This window comes from Tamandua tetradactyla, chromosome 2, assembly GCF_023851605.1.
Source record: "Tamandua tetradactyla isolate mTamTet1 chromosome 2, mTamTet1.pri, whole genome shotgun sequence".
NCBI classification, from domain to species: Eukaryota; Metazoa; Chordata; class Mammalia; order Pilosa; family Myrmecophagidae; genus Tamandua; species Tamandua tetradactyla.
In genome coordinates, this window is record NC_135328.1 from 103,659,020 (window position 1) to 103,677,535 (window position 18,516).

Sequence of the window (18,516 nt, forward strand, 5' to 3'; positions counted from 1 at the left end):
CAAAGAACAATTATTGCTGATTATTGAACTTTCTTTTGTGATAGTTAGGGGAGTTGTTTTAAATATTTCTTGTGTTAAATGAAAAAAATTTTTTTTTTTTTTTTTTTTTTTTTTGGCATGGGCAGGCACCAGGAATCAAACCTGGGTCTCCGGCATGGCAGGTGAGAACTCTGCCACTGAGCCACTGTCATACTGCCCTGAAATGTTTTTTATTCCAATCAGAAACCTTCCTTATCTTAATTTATTTACCTTTATTAAAAATAGTTTTCCTGTAGGGTTTGTTTCCTGGACCATGCACCACCACCCCCGCCCCCCAAAGATAGTTTTCCTGTGAATAAAATTTTTAAAATAGTGACTAAGATTTTTCTCTTGTTTTATGTGCAACTTATTAGAAACCTTGCTTATCTCTGTTCTGCTTCTGAAATTCCAAGGGCTGCCCAATCTTGTATTTTAGGACTGGCCCTGATCCATTCCACTCAGCATGTGTTATTGAAAGAAACAAAGAAAATATGTCAGAGCTAAAAATACAAAGCCAAACAAACACAGGTTAGATCTGCCTATTGCCAAGCAATTTTTATTTTGTAAAAAGTCAAATCTGCTCAAAATATCTGTATGGCACAGATTAACCATTGAATGATTTAGTATTTACTAAGTAGAATATTTAGACTATCTTTTTGCCATTCCTGTTGGTTGTGGTGGTAATCAATAGAGAATGTCCTAATGACTAAAATGAATGTCAAGATTGATACTATGGTATGTACAGATTGAGAGAGAATGAAAACATCTACTTATTTCCCCATTTTGAAAACATTAGGAAAATACAAAAAAAGTTGGCCCTGAGGAGAAAAGGAGGAAAATGGGAGGACTGAATATATTGGTCCATGAGAAGGCAAGGGATGGGCAGCTGCAACTGTTTCTCCTCAGCTCTTGAGGAATAAGCCAGGTCTTCCTTCAAAGGACCTCCCTGGACAAAGCTCAGTATTTTCAGAATTAATTCTCTTCTGCCTTGCTTCCCAGCACTGTGCCTCTTTCAAATTCCTGCACCCCTTATTTTATCCTTCCCTGTCTTCAGTGAAGCCTTACCTCTCTCTTAGGTCATTTGTCCCAAGGATTGTCCCCTAACTTTGGAACTATGCCCCCCATTTCTTTGTTATTTTTACCAGCTCTCGGGGAGGAGACAACTACAGCAGATCATTTGAAAAATGGCATTTCTCTTTCATTTCTTGGAACGCTTAACCCTTAAATACTGTCTTAGAAGTTATCATTCTCCCCAGTGAGGTTGAGTTAATACCTCTTTCTCCATCCATTTTATTCTAAGGTGGCACTAAGGTATTCAAAACTGATTTTAAAAATCATGTTCATTGTTAAATGTATGCAAGTCAAAGGCAATTACTTCTTCCTTTTTTTTATCTTTGGCTTCAAGATTGACATTAATGTAATTATTGTTTCAACTTAACAGTTTATCAAATCAGCAAAAGGAATCTTTAAATCAGTGTCATTTTTAAACCTTAAAATAAGCTGTTCTCTGAATTTGGACAGTTTATTTCTAGCAGTTTGCAGATGGACAGCCTCATGGCATTGCTGAATGTATGCATTAGACCATAATTAGGTGCATGTAAAGATATGTTCAGCTCTTTCTAAATGGGTTAATCAGTTCTAGCTGAACTTAGGGAGACAAAAAGGAAACTCAATGGCTTTAGATTTGTTGGCTTAGACTTTTGGTAAACTGGATATAAAATACAGACATGCCACAGTGGGAACTAGTTCTGCCCTGTTTCCCCTTTCTATCAAGTTATCAAAGTGTGATTATTTACTTATTAGTAAGTCTGGTTAAAATTTGAATACCTTCTCTAGATGAGTTGAAAATATAATACAGTTAAGAGAAGAAAATGAGGTTGCATCCTGAACTTCCTCTTCCCTGCTTCTTTTGTTCCTTCTGCTCTGCATGACATTTAATATTGCTTTTCCTTCAGGGCACTGCCCCTGGCTTTGCTTCCTTGTTTCTATCCTCTCCACAGGAGACCTTCTCTAGCCCTGTGCCTTTAAACACCATCTCTATGTTGATGGTTCCTTAATGCTCCCCTGTGCTGTCTTCATCCGGATGTGTAATAGAGGTCTCAGACTTAAAATGCCTCAAAGAGAACTCTTGATTCCTTTCCAACTCTTCCCACCTCAGACTCCCATATGACTATCTTCTCCCTATTTCTCTCACCCCCACTTTCTCAGTAAAAGACATCTACCCAGATGCCTAGCAGAAATCTAGGAAGGAAACCTTGACTGCTCTTTTTTCCTTCAACCACCTAATCCAACCCATTAGAAGGATAATTAACATTACCCCCTCCAAATATATCAAATTCTTTCAGCTCTCAATCTCCACTGTCTTAGGCTGAACAAACATTATCTCTGTCCTTCCTCCCTTTTGAAACTTAACTTGCTAGCCTGCTTTCAACTATGCCCCTCTTAAAATTTTCTAAGATCTCATGTCCCCTCTTTTTTTTAAAAAATATTTTATTATGGAAAATTTCAAATATATTAATAAAATACAGAAAAAACTGCAATGAAACCCTATGCACGCAATGTTCAATTTCAGTAATTATTAATTAGCAATAGTTTTATCTAAACTTCCCTTCCCCTTCCCTGCCCCTCTCTCCAAACATACACTAGAATGCTTTCAGGCAAATTCCAGCCAAATCATGACAACGCCATTTCATTTTATCTTTGAATACCTTGTTGTATGTTACTCAAAGATAAGGACTTTTTAAAAACAGTCCTATAACCCAAATATGTATTCAGTATTCAAATTTCCCCACTTGTCTTAAAAATAAGATTTAATATCTCTTCCAAGTAAAATTCACACACTGAATTTGTTTGATATATTTCTTAAGTCTCTTAATTTACATATTTCCCTTTCTCCTTCTTATTCTTTCAATTTATCTGTTGAAAGAAAAGATATCTGACATTTGATCTGCAGAATGCCCTGTGTCCTGAATTTTTCTAATTGCAGGTCCTATACATGGTGCCTTTCAACATGTTTCTCTGATTCATGTGATTTCTGAAAATTGGTAGTTAGATTAGGGAAGAGATACTAACAGATTCAGGTTAGTATTGTGGCAAGAATAATTCAAAGGTGGTGTTTGTATTTCCTAGTGAAACCCATCAGAAGCTACATAATCTCTGCTGTCTCTCTTTGTGAGATGTTAAAACTGATCAGTAGTTAAGGGGTTATTAGGCTGATTTATTTATGGTAATGTTCCCCTCAGCAATTTGATTAGTAGTTTTAGCTGTTGATACCTGTTGCTTAACTTTTTTATTTGATCAAGGTTTGCAAGACACTAATATACTTATTCTGCATTCCTTCTTCATTTATTTGCTGGAATACATCTTTAAGAAAAACTTTCATCACCTAGTGGTTAATACTGAGGTCAGTTTGTACAGGAGATTCAGGATAAATGGGAAATCTTTTCCATTGTTTATAAATTTTAGAAGAATGGACTGATATTCTAGCATTCAATAAAGCGAACAGGGCGGGCCGCGGTGGCTCAGCGGGCAAAGTGCTTGCCTGCTATGCCGGAGGACCTCGGTTCGATTCCCGGCCCCAGCCCATGTAACAAAAACGGAGAAACAGAATACAATAAAACAAGAAAATGTTTAAAAATGTTTCCCTTTCTTCCTTACTTCCTTCCTTCTATCCTTCCTTCCTTCTCTCTGTCTTTCCTTTAAAAAAAAAAAAATAAATAAAGCGAACAATGCTTTTTTTCTTGCTGAATATTATATAATCATATATTTTAACACTTTCAATATTTATCTATCACAATTATTATCACTTTTTGCTTAAATTATCTTTCTGTTGGCCAGCTGTGCAGCTTCAAATTGATTAGTTATGTACAAATTACTTAGTACATGACTCAAGTACTTCCATACTTCCTGGTATAAGATCTTCTATGTTTTTCTCGTGCATTTCTTGCCCCCCAAAACATTTAAAGATCTTAATTTAAATGCTAAGTATGTCCCCAGCTGCTATATTGGTCAACGTTTCTAAACTTTTCATCAGATGGAAACTGGAAAAAAATTGGAGATAAACAATGTCATGCATTAATACTGCAATTTCCATTTCCAATATGAATTTTACTTCTTTAATTTTAAATGTGTTATCTGTGCTTATGGAAAAAAAAAGACCCTAATGATAGTATTATAATTACTTTTTAATGCATATCCTGATAAATATGTGTGCTTACATATAAATGATTTGCACACCAAAATGCACACACACACTATAGTTACCTGATAACAATAAGTTAACTGCATGGTTTAAGATATTTGCAAGGTTTGTTTTGTTGTATTTGTGGTCATTCTTTCCTTAGGCAATATTCCAGTGGCAATGTACTAATTTCTGTGTTTTAAAATTGCCTGATACAATGAGTCTATGTGGTTTAACCCACTTATATGCAATTGAGTGTGTATTTGTTTTAACTTACTTTCAACTTTAAGGATTTCTTTCTGCTGAAATTTCATTTAATTTTGTTGTATAATTTAAAAAATATTTACATGATTTCAAATAAAAAAGTACAAAATAGGGTGTATTCAGGGATATCTCACTTCCAGTTCCATCTCCTTCACTCTCTTTCCTCTTTTCCCACTAGGTAATCTATCTCTTAAATTAGTTTTTGGTTTATCCCTCTTTCTCACTGTAAGCATATTTATGCATATGTGTGTGTTCATCTGTATATTCCTCTTTTTTGAAGATGAATGATAGCATACTATATGCACTTTTTTTCCCCTTACATCTTTCACTTCACTGGATGTGCTGAGTATCACTCTACAGCAGTTATAGAGATGTTTCTCATTTCCTTTTGGAGATATGCTGTATTCCATTTTGTGGGTATGCCATAATTTATTAAATCAGTCACCTATTGATGGATTGTTGGATTGTTTCCAGTTTTATGCCTTATAAATACTGCTCTGCCCCCCACTTAAAAACCCTTCAATGGCGTCCCATTGCTTTGAGATAAAAATCCAGACTACTTTCCAAGGCCTGAAAGCTTGCTCTGTGTATGAGGCTTCTAACTTATTTGCAACCTCAATTCCATATCAATCCACCCTCCTGGCTAGTTATACTCTCACTTCACTGGACTTCCCTATTGGTTTGTAGATCTTTTCTGTTACTTCTCCCACCTCACAGGGCTTTCTTTCCTTTTTTTTTTCTTTTCTTTTTTAACATGGACAGGCACCAGGAATCGAACCTGGGTCCTCTGGCATGGCAGGCGAGCATTCTTGCCTGCTGAGCCATTGTGGCCCAACCCTAACAGGGCTTTCTTGGCACCTGTTTTCAAGGCTGACATATTTTCACTTTTCAGATTGGGGAAGTTCAAACACCACTGCCTCAAAAATACATCTCTGAAAAGCTCTGCCTAAAGTGACACTACTGATCACCTGTTTATTTTTTCACAATGCATACCACAGTCTATAATGATATATTACATATAATATTATTTCATCACTGCATGGCATAATATTATGTTACATTATTTGTTTTCATTGCTTGTCTTTCCCACCTTAATGTATTTTTAATTAATTTACTTTTTTTTGCATGGGCAGGCACCGGGAATCAAACCCGGGTCTCTGGTATGACAAGCAAGAACTCTGCCTGCTGAGTGACCCTGGCCCACTCCTTAATGTATTTTTGACCATTGAAACTTTCACATGAAATCTAGGGTCTGGCACATAGTATAAGCTCAAGAAACATTTGATGAATTAATGATTGAGTGAAATGATGAATATTAAACATAAAACATGTGACTTTGGAAAAACACCTGTAAAGAATCAGTATATGCAAAATCTATTAACTGTTAACCTAAAATTTCCACACTTTACTATAATGTACCCCAAATTGTGTATACTTGACAGTATGGCAGATGCCACAGGATTAATGTGCTTGTGTCATCACTTGAGTATTATCTCACCAGAGATTGCTAGCTGTTGGAATGCAATATACCAGAAATGGAATGGCTTTTAGAAAGGGGGAATTTAATGAGTTGCTAGTTTACAGTTCTAAGGCCGAGAAAATGTCCCAATTAGAAATGTCCAATCAAAGGCATCCAGGGAAAGATACCTTGGTTCAAGAAGGCTGATGGAGTTCAGGGTTTCTCTCTCCAGTGAGAAGGCACATGGAGAACACAGTCAGGGCTTCTCTCTCTCAGCTGGAAGGGCACATGGCGAATATGGCATCATCTGCTAGCTTACTCTCCTGGCTTGTGGTTTCATGAAGCTCCCCGGGAGGTATTTTCCTTCTTCATCTCCAATGGACTCTCCACTTTGTGGTGCTGTAACATTCTCCAGTCTCTCTGAATCTCTCCGAATCTCTCATTCTCCAAAATGTTTCCTCTTTTATAGGACTTCAGAGACTAATCAAGACCCACTCAAATGGGTGGAGACATGTCATCCCCTAATCCAGTTTAACAACCATTCTTAACTAAATCACATCAACCAGGGAGATGATCTCATTACAGTTTCAAATATACAGTATTGAATAGGGATTATTCTACCTTTAAGAAATGGGATTTATATAAAACATGGCTTTTCTTAGGGGACATACTTCCTTTCAAACCAGCACACCAGACTATGAGATCTAATTTATTATTGCTTTAGGAACCAAAGCAGTGTTTTTTTAAATTTATATATTATTTTTTTTTACTTACTTATATCTGTAACTTCACTAAATTGTGAGGCCTTTATATTTATTTTAAGATTCTAACAAAAGGTTTTACTGTGATCCTCAGATTGTTGGGCCCAAGTGAGAGAAGGAATCTGGCACGTGGCTGTCTTCATGCTGCATGAGAGGCACCCTTATTTTTCCTTTTTAGAGATGAGGGGACTGGTTTCAGAATTGCCAAAGGATATGACAAATGTCAAATAGTGAGTTACTTTGCTGGAACTCAATTCCAGGATTCTCTAATTCCAACTCTCATGTTTTATGTCTGGATGTACTAACTATGGAGACATACTGTTTAGGTTTGCTAAAACTGCTGGAATGCAATATACCAAAAACGGATTGGCTTTTACAAAAGGGATTTATTAGGTTACAAATTTACAGTTCTATGGCTATGAAAATGTCTGAAATAAGCCATCAACAAGGTGATGCCTGAACTCTGAAGAAAGGCCGCTGGAATCTGGAATACCTCTGTTAGCTGGGAAGGTATGAGCCTGGTGTCTGCTGGTCCGCTCTTGGTTTGTTGCTTTCAGCTTCTGAGTCCAGTGGTTTGCTCTCTATGTCCTGTGGATCTTTTCTTAGCATCTCCAGGGTGTTCCTCTATCTAAGTGTCTGTGGGTCCTCACTTAGCTTCTCTGGGGCAAACTCGATTTCATCTCTTAGATTAGCATCTCCATGGGTGATTTCTGTCTCCAAGCATTTGTGCTTTCTCCAAAATGCCTCCCTCTTAAAGGCCTCCAGTAAGTGAATTAAGAACTACCTTGAATGGGTGGGGTCACATCTCCATGGAAACAACCCAATGAAATGGTCCCACCCAACAATAGGTCTGCCCACACAACATTGGATTAAAAGAACATGGTTTTCTTGAGGTACATAACAGTCTCCAACCAGCATACATACCAAAGCAAGATTTTTATGGCTTTTAGTCATTTATAAAGGTATGCTTCTTATTAAACTGTTACAGTTTATTATAATTCTTATTAAACTAAATGTTAAAATCTTTTATGAAACTTGCATTTGTGTAGAGGAAATTGGGTCTATTTTGGTGTATTTTTACTTCCCTCTATCAATTTAGTTGGAAACAATCTCAAACTCCATGACCCAGACACCTAAAATTTTATCATATGATACATTTTGAACAGTTGATACTGTCAAAGTATTCACAATACTTACAAGTTTTTGTGAAGTAGTTAAAGTCTTATAGCAAACTTAACTAGTTTTGAATTGTTTCTTTTGCTCTGGGACAAGACAGTCTAGTCAACATTTGCACTATTTCACACTCAGTACAGCTGTCAATTTTCTTTCAGTTTCCTGTCAGACTGCTGTTTCATGCCAATAGGCTATTAAACTGCCTCCTGCGTTGTATAGAGGTGGCCTAAAATTCAGAACCTTAGAACCTGTAAATGGCTGGGCGCACATATTTTCCCTCATTGTAACCACAGCTAAAATGCCCAAATCATAAAATTTATATTAACAAGATACTCTGAAATTTACATCAAACTATTATTTTTTTTCCCTACAATATTCTTGATTTCCATGTGAGGTGAAAAATATGTAGCTACCATTTTTTATTGCTTTTGTAATGGTACTATTCCTATGCTTGGTTAGGAATCTTGGTAAGACAAAATTTTGAAAAAAGGCAGATCTTATTTGACTTCATTTCTCAAACTTCTCTACTTTCCAGAGCCACCTGGAATATGTATTACTCATTGTTTTAATTTCCCACTTGCTGAAAAGAATACCATTCAATGAGTTGGGTTAACAATAGGAGTTTATTGGCTCATGGTTTCAGAGGCTAGAATGCTTGCTTGCTCTCAGGGTCAATATCTTCTGGAGTCAGTATCTTCTGGCTGGCAGCAATCTTTGGGGTTCTTTGGCTTTTCAGACACATGGCAATGCACAGGATGACATCTTCTTTTTTCTTCCATGTTTCATTGACTTCCGGCTCTTACTGTTCCCTGTGGCTTCTCTCTCCGTGCCCAACTTCCTTTGCTTATGAGCACTTCAGTCATATTGCATTAAGGTCCCACCTCATTCAGTTTGGGACACACTAATAACATCTAAGGTCCTATGCACAAATGGTTTCACACCCACAGAACCAGGGGTTGGGACCCAGACATGCCTCTTCTGAGGGTTGATCTCACGTTTCACACCTTCAGGAGCTGACTCACCAGGCCAAAAAATGGAGCCTAGGAATCTGTATTTTAAACAACGAATGGGTAATTCTGATGCTAGGCTAATTTAGGATTATCACAAGTCTAATGCTCTATTGTTTACATTCAGAATTTCTTGAGTGAAAGAAATGTATCTTTATCAATTAAGAAATATTCTATAACTTTAATGTATATGTGAAATAGTATTAAAATGTAGATTCTGATTCAGTAGGTCTAGGGGAGCCTGAGATTCTGCATTTCAAGAATGTTTCCAGTGTTGCCAACACTACTGGTATGTGGAACACAATTTTAGTGGCTCTCAACTTTATGCAATTACTTTGCAATTATTTTGAACTTGCCTGATACCCATATCTGGGTCTTTCTCCAGTCAAATAAATCATACCCACTAAATGGGTGTATTAGTTAGGATTTTCTAGAGAAACAGAATCAACAGGAAACACTGGCAAATGTAAAATTTATAAAAGTGTCTCATGTAACTGTGGGAATGCAGAGTCCAAAATCCACAGGGCAGGCTGTGAAACTGATGATTCTAATGCAGGGTCTGGACAAACTCCACAAGAGAGGCTTGCACGGCGAAGCAGGAAGAGAGCCTGTCACTTCTGAATCCTCCTTAAAAGGCTTCCAGTGATTAGATTATGTATCACTCATTGCAGAAGACATTACCCTTGGCTGATTATAAATGGAATAAGCTGTGGATGCAGCTGACATGATCGTTATTTAATTCTATGAAAGGTCCTCATCACAACAGACAAGCCAGCACTTGACAAACCAAACAGGTACAACCACTTGGGCAAGTTGACACATGAACCTGACCATGACAGTCCACCCCTTGTCAACTTGGCAGCTATACATATCACTTTAAACATATTTAATTTCTGAATACAAAACAATAAGACACACATTTTTCCTTCACCTAAAAATACTCAACTGTCCTGCATATAACTGGAAACACATTAAATCTCTCCAGAATAGGATGCAAGTACTTGGGTAATATTCATTCTTAAACTTGATATCTTACAACTTAAACAGTATAACATGAACAAAACAGCATTACAGTCCCCATTTCTGTAACTGATCACATGGTCATAGTTCATATTTATCACTACCTTCTTCCATTACTCAGTCCATGTTCCCTTTATCCTCAGCAAGCACTTCAGCTGGCTGTGTTCTTTGCCTGGTGGGGTGACCCAAACCTTCATTCCTGAAGTTTCAGACCCATTGGTAGTCCTGCCTGGATTGGGTTGTTGCAATTTTTCATTGATTTTAATCACAGGGCATGATAGTACTAAAAGATGTCCAAGGGGATCTCCTATATTCCAAGAAAACTCTTTGCCTCCATTGTGTAGTTGCAGTCTTACTTTCCCCTGATAGTCAGGGTCAATCACCCCAGACAATAATGTAATCCCCTTCTTGGCTTGTTGATCCAGGGGCATAAGTAGCCCAAAGTGACCAAGTGGTAGTCTTAGATTCCAGTTCAATGGAATCACTGTTGTTTCTCCTGGTGGAAGAACTCCCTTGTTTGGAACTAAAACTTGTAAAGTAGCAGAGCTGAAGGTCACAGGGACAAGAAACTAAAATTTTGGAACTAAAACCTATAGACCAGCAGAGCTCAGGGAGGCAGGGACAGAAAGCAAAAATTTTCCTAGTGGACCACTAGGGGTAATAGTGAGTGATATCATGCCCATTTCCACCCCTTGGTTCCTAGATCCATGGATCCTGGCTATGGGAGAAACAGGACGATACAGCAGAGGCTGATTCAGAGCATACACAGCTTCCTGGAGAAGATTACCCCAGCCCCTCAAGGTATTGCCACCTAGTTGGCACTGTAATGGAGTTTTCAAAAAGCCATTCCACCATTCGATCAATCGAGCTGCTTCTGGATGATGGGGAACATGGTAAGACCAGAGAATTCCATGAGCATGTGCCCATTCCCCACTTCATTTGCTGTGAAATGTGTTCCTTGATAAGAAGCAATGCTGTGTGGAATACCATGACGATGGATAAGGCATTCTGTAAGCCCACAGATGGTAGTTTTGGCAGAAGCATTGCGTGCAGGGAAAGCAAACCCATATCCAGAGTATGTGTCTATTCCAGTTAGAACAAATCACTGCCCCTTCCATGAAGGGAGTGGTCCAATGCAATCAACCTGCCACCATGTAGCTGGCTGGTCACCTAGGGGGATGGTGTCATATTAGGGGCTGAGTGTGGGTCTCTGCTGCTGGCAGATTGGGCACTCAGCAGTAGTTGTAGCCAAGTCAGCTTTGGTGAGTGGAAGTCCATGTTGCTGAGCCCATGCATAACCTCCATCCCTACTACCAAAACCACTTTGTTCATGAGCCAATTGGGCAATGACAGGAGTTGCTGGGGAAAGGGGCTGACTGGTATCCACAGAGCGGGTCATCTTATCCACTTGATTATTAAACCTTTCTCTGCTGAAGTCACCCTCTGGTGTACATTCACATGGGAAACAAATACGTTCTTGTTTTAGCCCATTCAGAAAGGTCTATCCACGTACTTCTTCCCCAGGCCTCTTTGTCACCAATTTTCCAATTATGGTCTTTCCAAGTCCTTGACCATCCAGCCAAACCATTAGCAACAGCCCATGGGTCAGTATACAAATGCACCTCTGGCCAGTTCTCCTTCTAAGTGAAATGAACAACCAGGTGCACTGCTCTAAGTTCTAAGAACAACCAGGTGCACTGGGAGAACTTCCCTCACCACTATCCTTCAAGGACACCCCAGAAAGGGTTTGTATTGCTGCCGTTGTCCACTTTCAGGTGGTACCTGCATATCATGCTGAACCATCTGTAAACCAGGCCTGAGTTTTCCCTTCCTCAGTCAATTCACTGTAAGGAACTCCCCAAGAGGCCATAGCTCTGGTCTGGGAAAGAGAAGGTAATGTGGCAGGAGTGGAGACCATGGGCATTTGGGCCACTTCCTCATGTAACTTACTTGTGCCTTCAGGACCTGCTCTGGCTCTATCTCATATATACCATTTCCATTTTACAATCGAGTGCTGCGGTGCACACCCAACTTTATGGCTTGGTGGGGTCAGACAACACCCAGCTCATGATAGGCAACTCAGGCCAGTGGCCCATGCTTAAGTGCTCAGTCTCTACTAAGGCCCAGTAGCAGGCCAAAAGCTGTTTCTCAAAAGGAGAGTAGTTATCTGCAGCAGATGGTAAGACTTTGCTCCAAATTCCTAAGGGTCTGCATTCTCCTATAGGGGCCTGCCAAAGGCTCCAGATAGCATCTCTATTTGCCACTGACACTTCCAGCACCATTGGATCTGCTGGATCATACGGCCCAAGTGGCAGAGCAGCTGGTACAGCAGCCTGGGCCTGTCGCAGAGCCTTCTCTTGTTCAGGTCCTCACTCAAAATTAGCAGCTTTTCTGGTCACTTGATAAATAGGCCACAGTAGCACACCCAAATGAGAAATATGTTGTCGTCAAAATCCAAAGAGACTAACTAGGCTTATGCCTCCTTTTTGGTCATAGGAGGGACCAGATGCAGCAACTTATCCTTTACCTTAGAAGGGATACCTTGACATACCCCACACCACTGGACACCTAGAAATTTCACTGAAGTGGAAGGCCCCTGTATTTTTGTTGGATTTATCTCCCATCCTCTGACACACAAATGCCTTACCAGTAAGTCTAGAGTAGTTGCTATGTCTTGCTCACTAGATCCAATCAACATGATATCATCAATATAATGGACCAGTGTGATGTCTTGTGGGAGGGAGAAATCATCAAGGTGTCTGCAGACAAGATTTTGACATAGGGCTGGAGAGTTGATATACCCCTGAGGTAGGTCAGTGAAAGTATATTGCTGACCTTGCCAGCTGAAAGCAAACTGTTTCTGGTGGTTCTTACTAACAACTATTGAGAGAAAAGCATTTTCCAGTCAATAGCTGTATACCAGGTACCAGGGGATGTACTGATTTGCCCAAGCAATTATACACATCTGGAACAGCAGCTGTAATTGGAGTTACCACCTGGTTGAGTTTATGATAACCCACTGTTACCCTATAAGACCCATCTGCTTTCTGTACAGGCCAAATAGGAGAGTTGAGCGAGGATGTGGTAGGAATCACCACCCCTGCATCCTTCAAGTCCTTAAGAGTGGCAGTAGTCTCTGCAATCCCTCCAGGAATCTGGAATTGCTTCTGATTTACTATTTTACTAGATAGGGGCAGTTCTAGTGGCTTCCATTTGGCCTTTCCTACCATAATAGCCTTCACTGCATGAGTTAGAGAACCAGTGTCGGGATTCTGCCAGTTGCGCAGTATGTCTGTTCCAATTATATATTCTGGAACTGGGGAAATAACTGCAGAATGGGTCCAGGGGTCCACTGGACCCACTGCAAGATGGACCTGAGCTAAAACTCCATTGATCACCTGGCCTCCACGAGCCCCCACTCTGACTGGTGGTGCAGAGTGACGTTTTGGCTCCCTGGAATTAATGTCTCTTCTGAACCAGTGCCTAATAATCCCTGAAATATCTGATCATTTCCTTTCCCCTAATGCACAGTTACCCCGGTAAAAGGCCATTGGTCTCCTTGGGAAAGGCTTGGACGAAGATTAACAGTATAAATTTTTGGCAGTGTAACAAGGTTCTCTCCCAAAGAGACCTGACCTTCCTTTCATTCAAGGGGCTCTGTGTCTGTAAACTGTCTCAGGTCTGGAAATTGATTAACGGGCTGTGATTCTGTGTTTTTGTAATTCAGGTTAGACTTCTGTTCACTTGTCCTAGATCTCTTTTGTTTATACAATTCAAACCAGAATTTAGTAGACTGCCCTTCATTGTATTTCTAGGTACCCCATGATTTACTAGCCAATGCCACAAATCTCTGTGAGTCACATAATTTTGACTCCTGCTTAGAGTTTGCTGTTTTTTATAATCGCCATGTCTACCCTGCCTTTGGCGATTAAGTGCTGCTACCTGCTTCTGCCAACTTGGGATCCAGACATCCCCATTGCATTTAAGGATTTCAGCTCAGTGACATCAGTTCCCACAGGAATATCTGACCTACAGAGAAGTGCAACTACAGAGCTCTTCAGCAATAATGGCACTAGTCTCACAAATTTATTTCTCACTGTTCTGGTAAAAGGTGCATCCTCTGGACATTCCTGGGGTGTAAGAGCAGACTTTGCATGATAAATCCACTCTAACATTTCGATCTCTCCAAGCCTCTGGATCGTCTCATCTACATTATACCAGGGCAATCCTGATATTTCAACCTCAGGCAATGTTGGCCACCTTTTGATCCATGTTTCAACCAACCATCCAAATAACCTGTTAATACCTTTTCTAACCCCTTCAGCTATAACATTGAATGCAGAATCTCTGCTTAGTGGGCCCATATCAATAAATTCAGCCTGATCCAGCCTTATATTCCTCCCACCATTATCCCACATCCTTATAATCCATTGCCACATATATTCCCCTGATTTTGTCTGTATAAATTGGAAAACTCACACAGTTCTTTTGAAGTATAATATACCTCCTCACATGTGATACTGTGTACTTCATCTTTAGGAGCCTGTTGGGACTTTAGTCTAGTTATAGGTCTGGAAGAAATGAGAGGTGGTGGGAGTGGGTCATGAATTATTAGAAATATTTTCCAAGCCATTTGCTTCAGGGCATTCATTTGCAGTTTCAACTGGTGAAACAGGATTAATCACTCTAGGGCTAATCCCTTCAGGAGGAGGTTGGGTGGCCAATTCCTCAAGGCAGGCTGGAGGTGGGGCAGCTATGTCCTCAGGGTAGACTATTACAAGGTTATCTAGAGAAGACTCAGCATGACCCAGGGTTTCAACCTCACCCCGACATCATTATCAATCCATACGTCACCATCCCATATTTCAGGGTCCCACTCTTTTCTAATCAATGCCCTCACTTTAACAGCAACATTGAGATTTCAGTTTACATTGTAAAGTTGCTACTCTAACAATAAGTTTCTGAGTCTGATTTCAAGAGATCTCAAATCTATGGCTATAGGAAATAAGATTTTCTTTCAGGATACTCACAGAAACTTCTACATCTGTCAGATGGCGCTTAAGCTTCTCATTTGAAGCTAAGCCCATCCCTTTCACTCCTTAATGTATCCAGTGTATCTAACAACAACCATCCAACATCTCTATACCTCTTATTTCCACAAAACTCTGTAAAGGTGTCAAAAACATTATCCCCCAGAACCTGGCTTCATACAAGCGAAGAATTAGGAGAATCAAATGGTGATATGTTGACTATCTCTTATGCCAACTCACTCCATGGATTGGCAATGCCATTCTGATTATGGGAATCAGAGTCCTTAGTGCCTTTGAGTCTAGTCAGTTTAGAAAACATTTATAAAAACCCATTTTTAAGATTCTTTTTCTTAAGAACCTCTCCTGGTACCAAGTTGCATTAGTTAGGGTTCTTAGGGAAAAAGAAACAACTGGAAATATTTGTAAATATAAAATATATAAAGGTGTCTCATGTAACCATGGGAATGCACAGTCCAAAATCTGCAGGGCAGACTGTGAAGCTGACAATTCTGTTGGAGGGTCTGGATGAACTCCACAGGAGAGACTCACTAGTCAAAGCAGGAAGAGAGCCTGTCTCTTCTGAATCCTCTTTAAAAGGCTTTCAGTGATTAGATTATGCACCACTCACTGCAGAAGACACTCCCCTTGGCTGATTACAAATGGAATCAGCTATGGATACAGCTGACATGATCATGATTTAATTCTATGAAATGTCCTCATCGCAACAGACAGGGCACTTGCCCAACCAGACAAGCAGGTACCACCATTTGGCAAAGTTGACACATGAACCTGACCATGAGAAAGGGAGAAGTCAGGATGGAAGTATGTTTAAAAAAGATCCCTAGGTGATTCTAGTGTGTATTCAGGGTTTAAATCACTGTCCTAAATGAAAAGTCAAGTGAAAAAAAGGCAAATACTTCCTTTTATAGTTATCAGATTTAAAGAACTCAAACTATGTAAATCCCAACAGTAGGTAAAGAAAATGAGAGCCACCTAAATAGATGTTTTCTATTTCAAGTAAGAATTTCTGCTGGTTCTTTTCTGCCTTCAATTCAAATTCCAGTATCCAAGTTTCTGCCTTAACTGGTCTCCAGTTTACTACAGACTTGTACGCTATGACTATGATATGTTGTCAGAAGATGAGTAGTGGAACAGAAATCTAGGAAGTCGAGATTCAAATGAAAAAAAAAGCATGATCTTATTCATTTATTACTCTTAGAAAATTTTATTTTTGACTGGATTCAGAGGTAGAAGCTCTCAGAAAGGACAACTTCAGCCATCTCTTTGGAAACCTCTTTCTGGTATTTTTCTTTGGCTTCCATTATTCTCTTGGCCAAAAGTTTGGTATGTATTGGGTGAGGGTGACTTGCAAAGACTAATGCTATCCATGGCCCTGGTGCTATGGCCCATTTATTTTTTTTCAAATTTAGATGCTAGGAGTGATAAAAGTCTGCTCTACCTTTTCTAATCTTCCTCCAAGTCCGCCCCTCCCCACCACAGCCCTGAACCCTGCCACCTACATGTGAAGTAAGAGGTGATTATGTTGGATTTATGGTTGAAAGCATTGAGAGGCAACAGAGATAGAGAGAGAGAGGAAGAGGAGAGGGAGGGAAAGAGAGAGAGAGCATTAGAACAATGAGGGCAGCATGAAAGGTTGCTTAGAGTAAAGAAGAAATAGATTTATCATGTCTCTGTCAGTAGAGCAATTTACTATACAGAAATTGGAAGTGACACAGCTAAACCTGAACATGCTATCATATACTTTTTGCCTACGATCATTATAAAAATATTAACAGATATTTGGTAGCTGCCACTGTTACATTCTTATCCAGAAAATTGCATTTTTTACTTTTATTTTTATTTCTGTTCAGAAGTAACTTCTGGAAATCCAATTCAGGATTCTGTTTCTGGCTATGAGAGTAACTAGTTCATACTCTTACCATAAACAACTAGAAAACTACACATCATAAAAAACAAAACAAAACAAAACTGTTTTCAGACATTGAAAACAGGCAGCCTAGGGCTGTTATCCATGAAGGAAATGACTAAAATGAATGCTATGATTGCCCCAGCTTTCTGCCTGGAGGCCTGTTTTGGACTGTGACCCAAGAAGGATGTTCTCAAGCAGAGCACATCACTCGTGTTGAATTTAGATGACAGAAGTCAGAGCTTGGAGAGAGTAAAGCAGTTGGAAGTTGTGGGCCAGAATAGGAAAGAGAAGGGAGATACACAGAGAAAAAGCTCCAAAAATGTGCACAGGTGTCACCTGGAGTCTATTGCTTCATATTTATCCACATGGGCATAGAATATAATTTCATAAGACTGGGATAAAGAGGCACCCAGTATATGTAAAATGAACATTTGTTAGAGCTTTCATAGGGCTGGAGGATATCAAATTTATGAGTCGGACTGAAGAAATCTCACTGAACACTCAGGGTATTTAGAAAATAGACTCCAGAAGGGAGTGTATATTTCATTTTCGATCTTGTAGTTTTCATCTCAAGATGTTTGATTTGAGTTGTTTAAAATATATGTTCAATTCTTTTTACCCTGTTACTCCCTTTGGCTGGAAGTAGAAATTCCAGCCTAAGGGAAAGACCATTAAAAAAAAAAAAAACAGTACTGAGAGAAAATAAAACAAGTCAATATAACCAATGGTTTTATATAGCCTATATAACCTATTTATAAAACAAATAGTTTTATATAACCAATCTTCTATCACCTCTCAATCTGGTAATCAAAAATTTTACGAATATAGTTTTCAATAGGGAATCTTTATCTGAACAGATTCTTATTGGAAGTTGTTTACTATTGAAAAAGGAAATAAGTTTCCTATTCACTGACCTCACTTTTTAAAGAAATGTTGTGCTATATTAATGGATGTGCATTAAAGAAAATATGAATAATACAGAAAATAATTAAAAATAAAAATTTAAAATGGCTCTTGGTAAATTAGTTTAATAAAGTGTTTCCAAACTTCAACTTGGTTAAACACAAATATTCCTAGTCACTTTACAAAAAAAAATTAGTTAAAACACAGAATAAAATCTCTAATTTGCACTTTAATGTACATATATCATACATTAAAATTTAGACATTGAGAAAGAAAAGGAATTTTTAAGAACTGCCAAAGCATTTTTTTTTGCATGGGCAGACACCGGGAATCGAACCTGGGTCTCCGGCATGGCAGGCAAAAACTTTGCTGCTGAGCCACCATAGCCCACTCTGCCAAAGCATATTAAAAAGCAAAATGCGGGCATAGTTATTGTGATATATGCAAAACATTGATAAATCAAATAGAATTTGGAAACTTAATTTTTGGCAAATATGTTTTCAAATATTCCACTGTGAGCCAGAAACTGAATAGTTATTGATGATCATAAAAACAGAATAAAATAAAATGGAGGAGGCCAATGTGAAAATAAATTTAATAGAAAAAGTATTTTTAAAAGGTCAAATGTGCATGCAAGGCATAAATTGCCATAAAATGATTCCATGATTCATAAAATCAATGATGTGAAAAAAATAAAAATGCTCTCAACCAATTCATTGTTTTTGAATACATTTTCATTTTAGCCAAATAATTTTTAGCCAATTTTTATCT

General features: G+C 38.8%; 1 long non-coding RNA gene across 2 annotated transcripts in view; it reads left to right on the top strand.

Annotated features, from left to right (window-relative positions):
- Positions 1 to 7,554: 7,554 nt before the first annotated feature.
- LOC143661329 (uncharacterized) overlaps positions 7,555 to 18,516 on the top strand; it is a 35,431-nt gene continuing 24,469 nt past the window's right edge. Inside the window, exons 1-2 of one of the 2 annotated variants that reach the window (XR_013164514.1) lie at positions 7,565 to 7,644; positions 10,586 to 10,775. This is a non-coding gene — a long non-coding RNA (uncharacterized LOC143661329). Of the gene's footprint in view, positions 7,645 to 10,585; positions 10,776 to 18,516 lie in introns of both variants that reach the window. The other variant, XR_013164515.1, reaches the window with a different exon arrangement.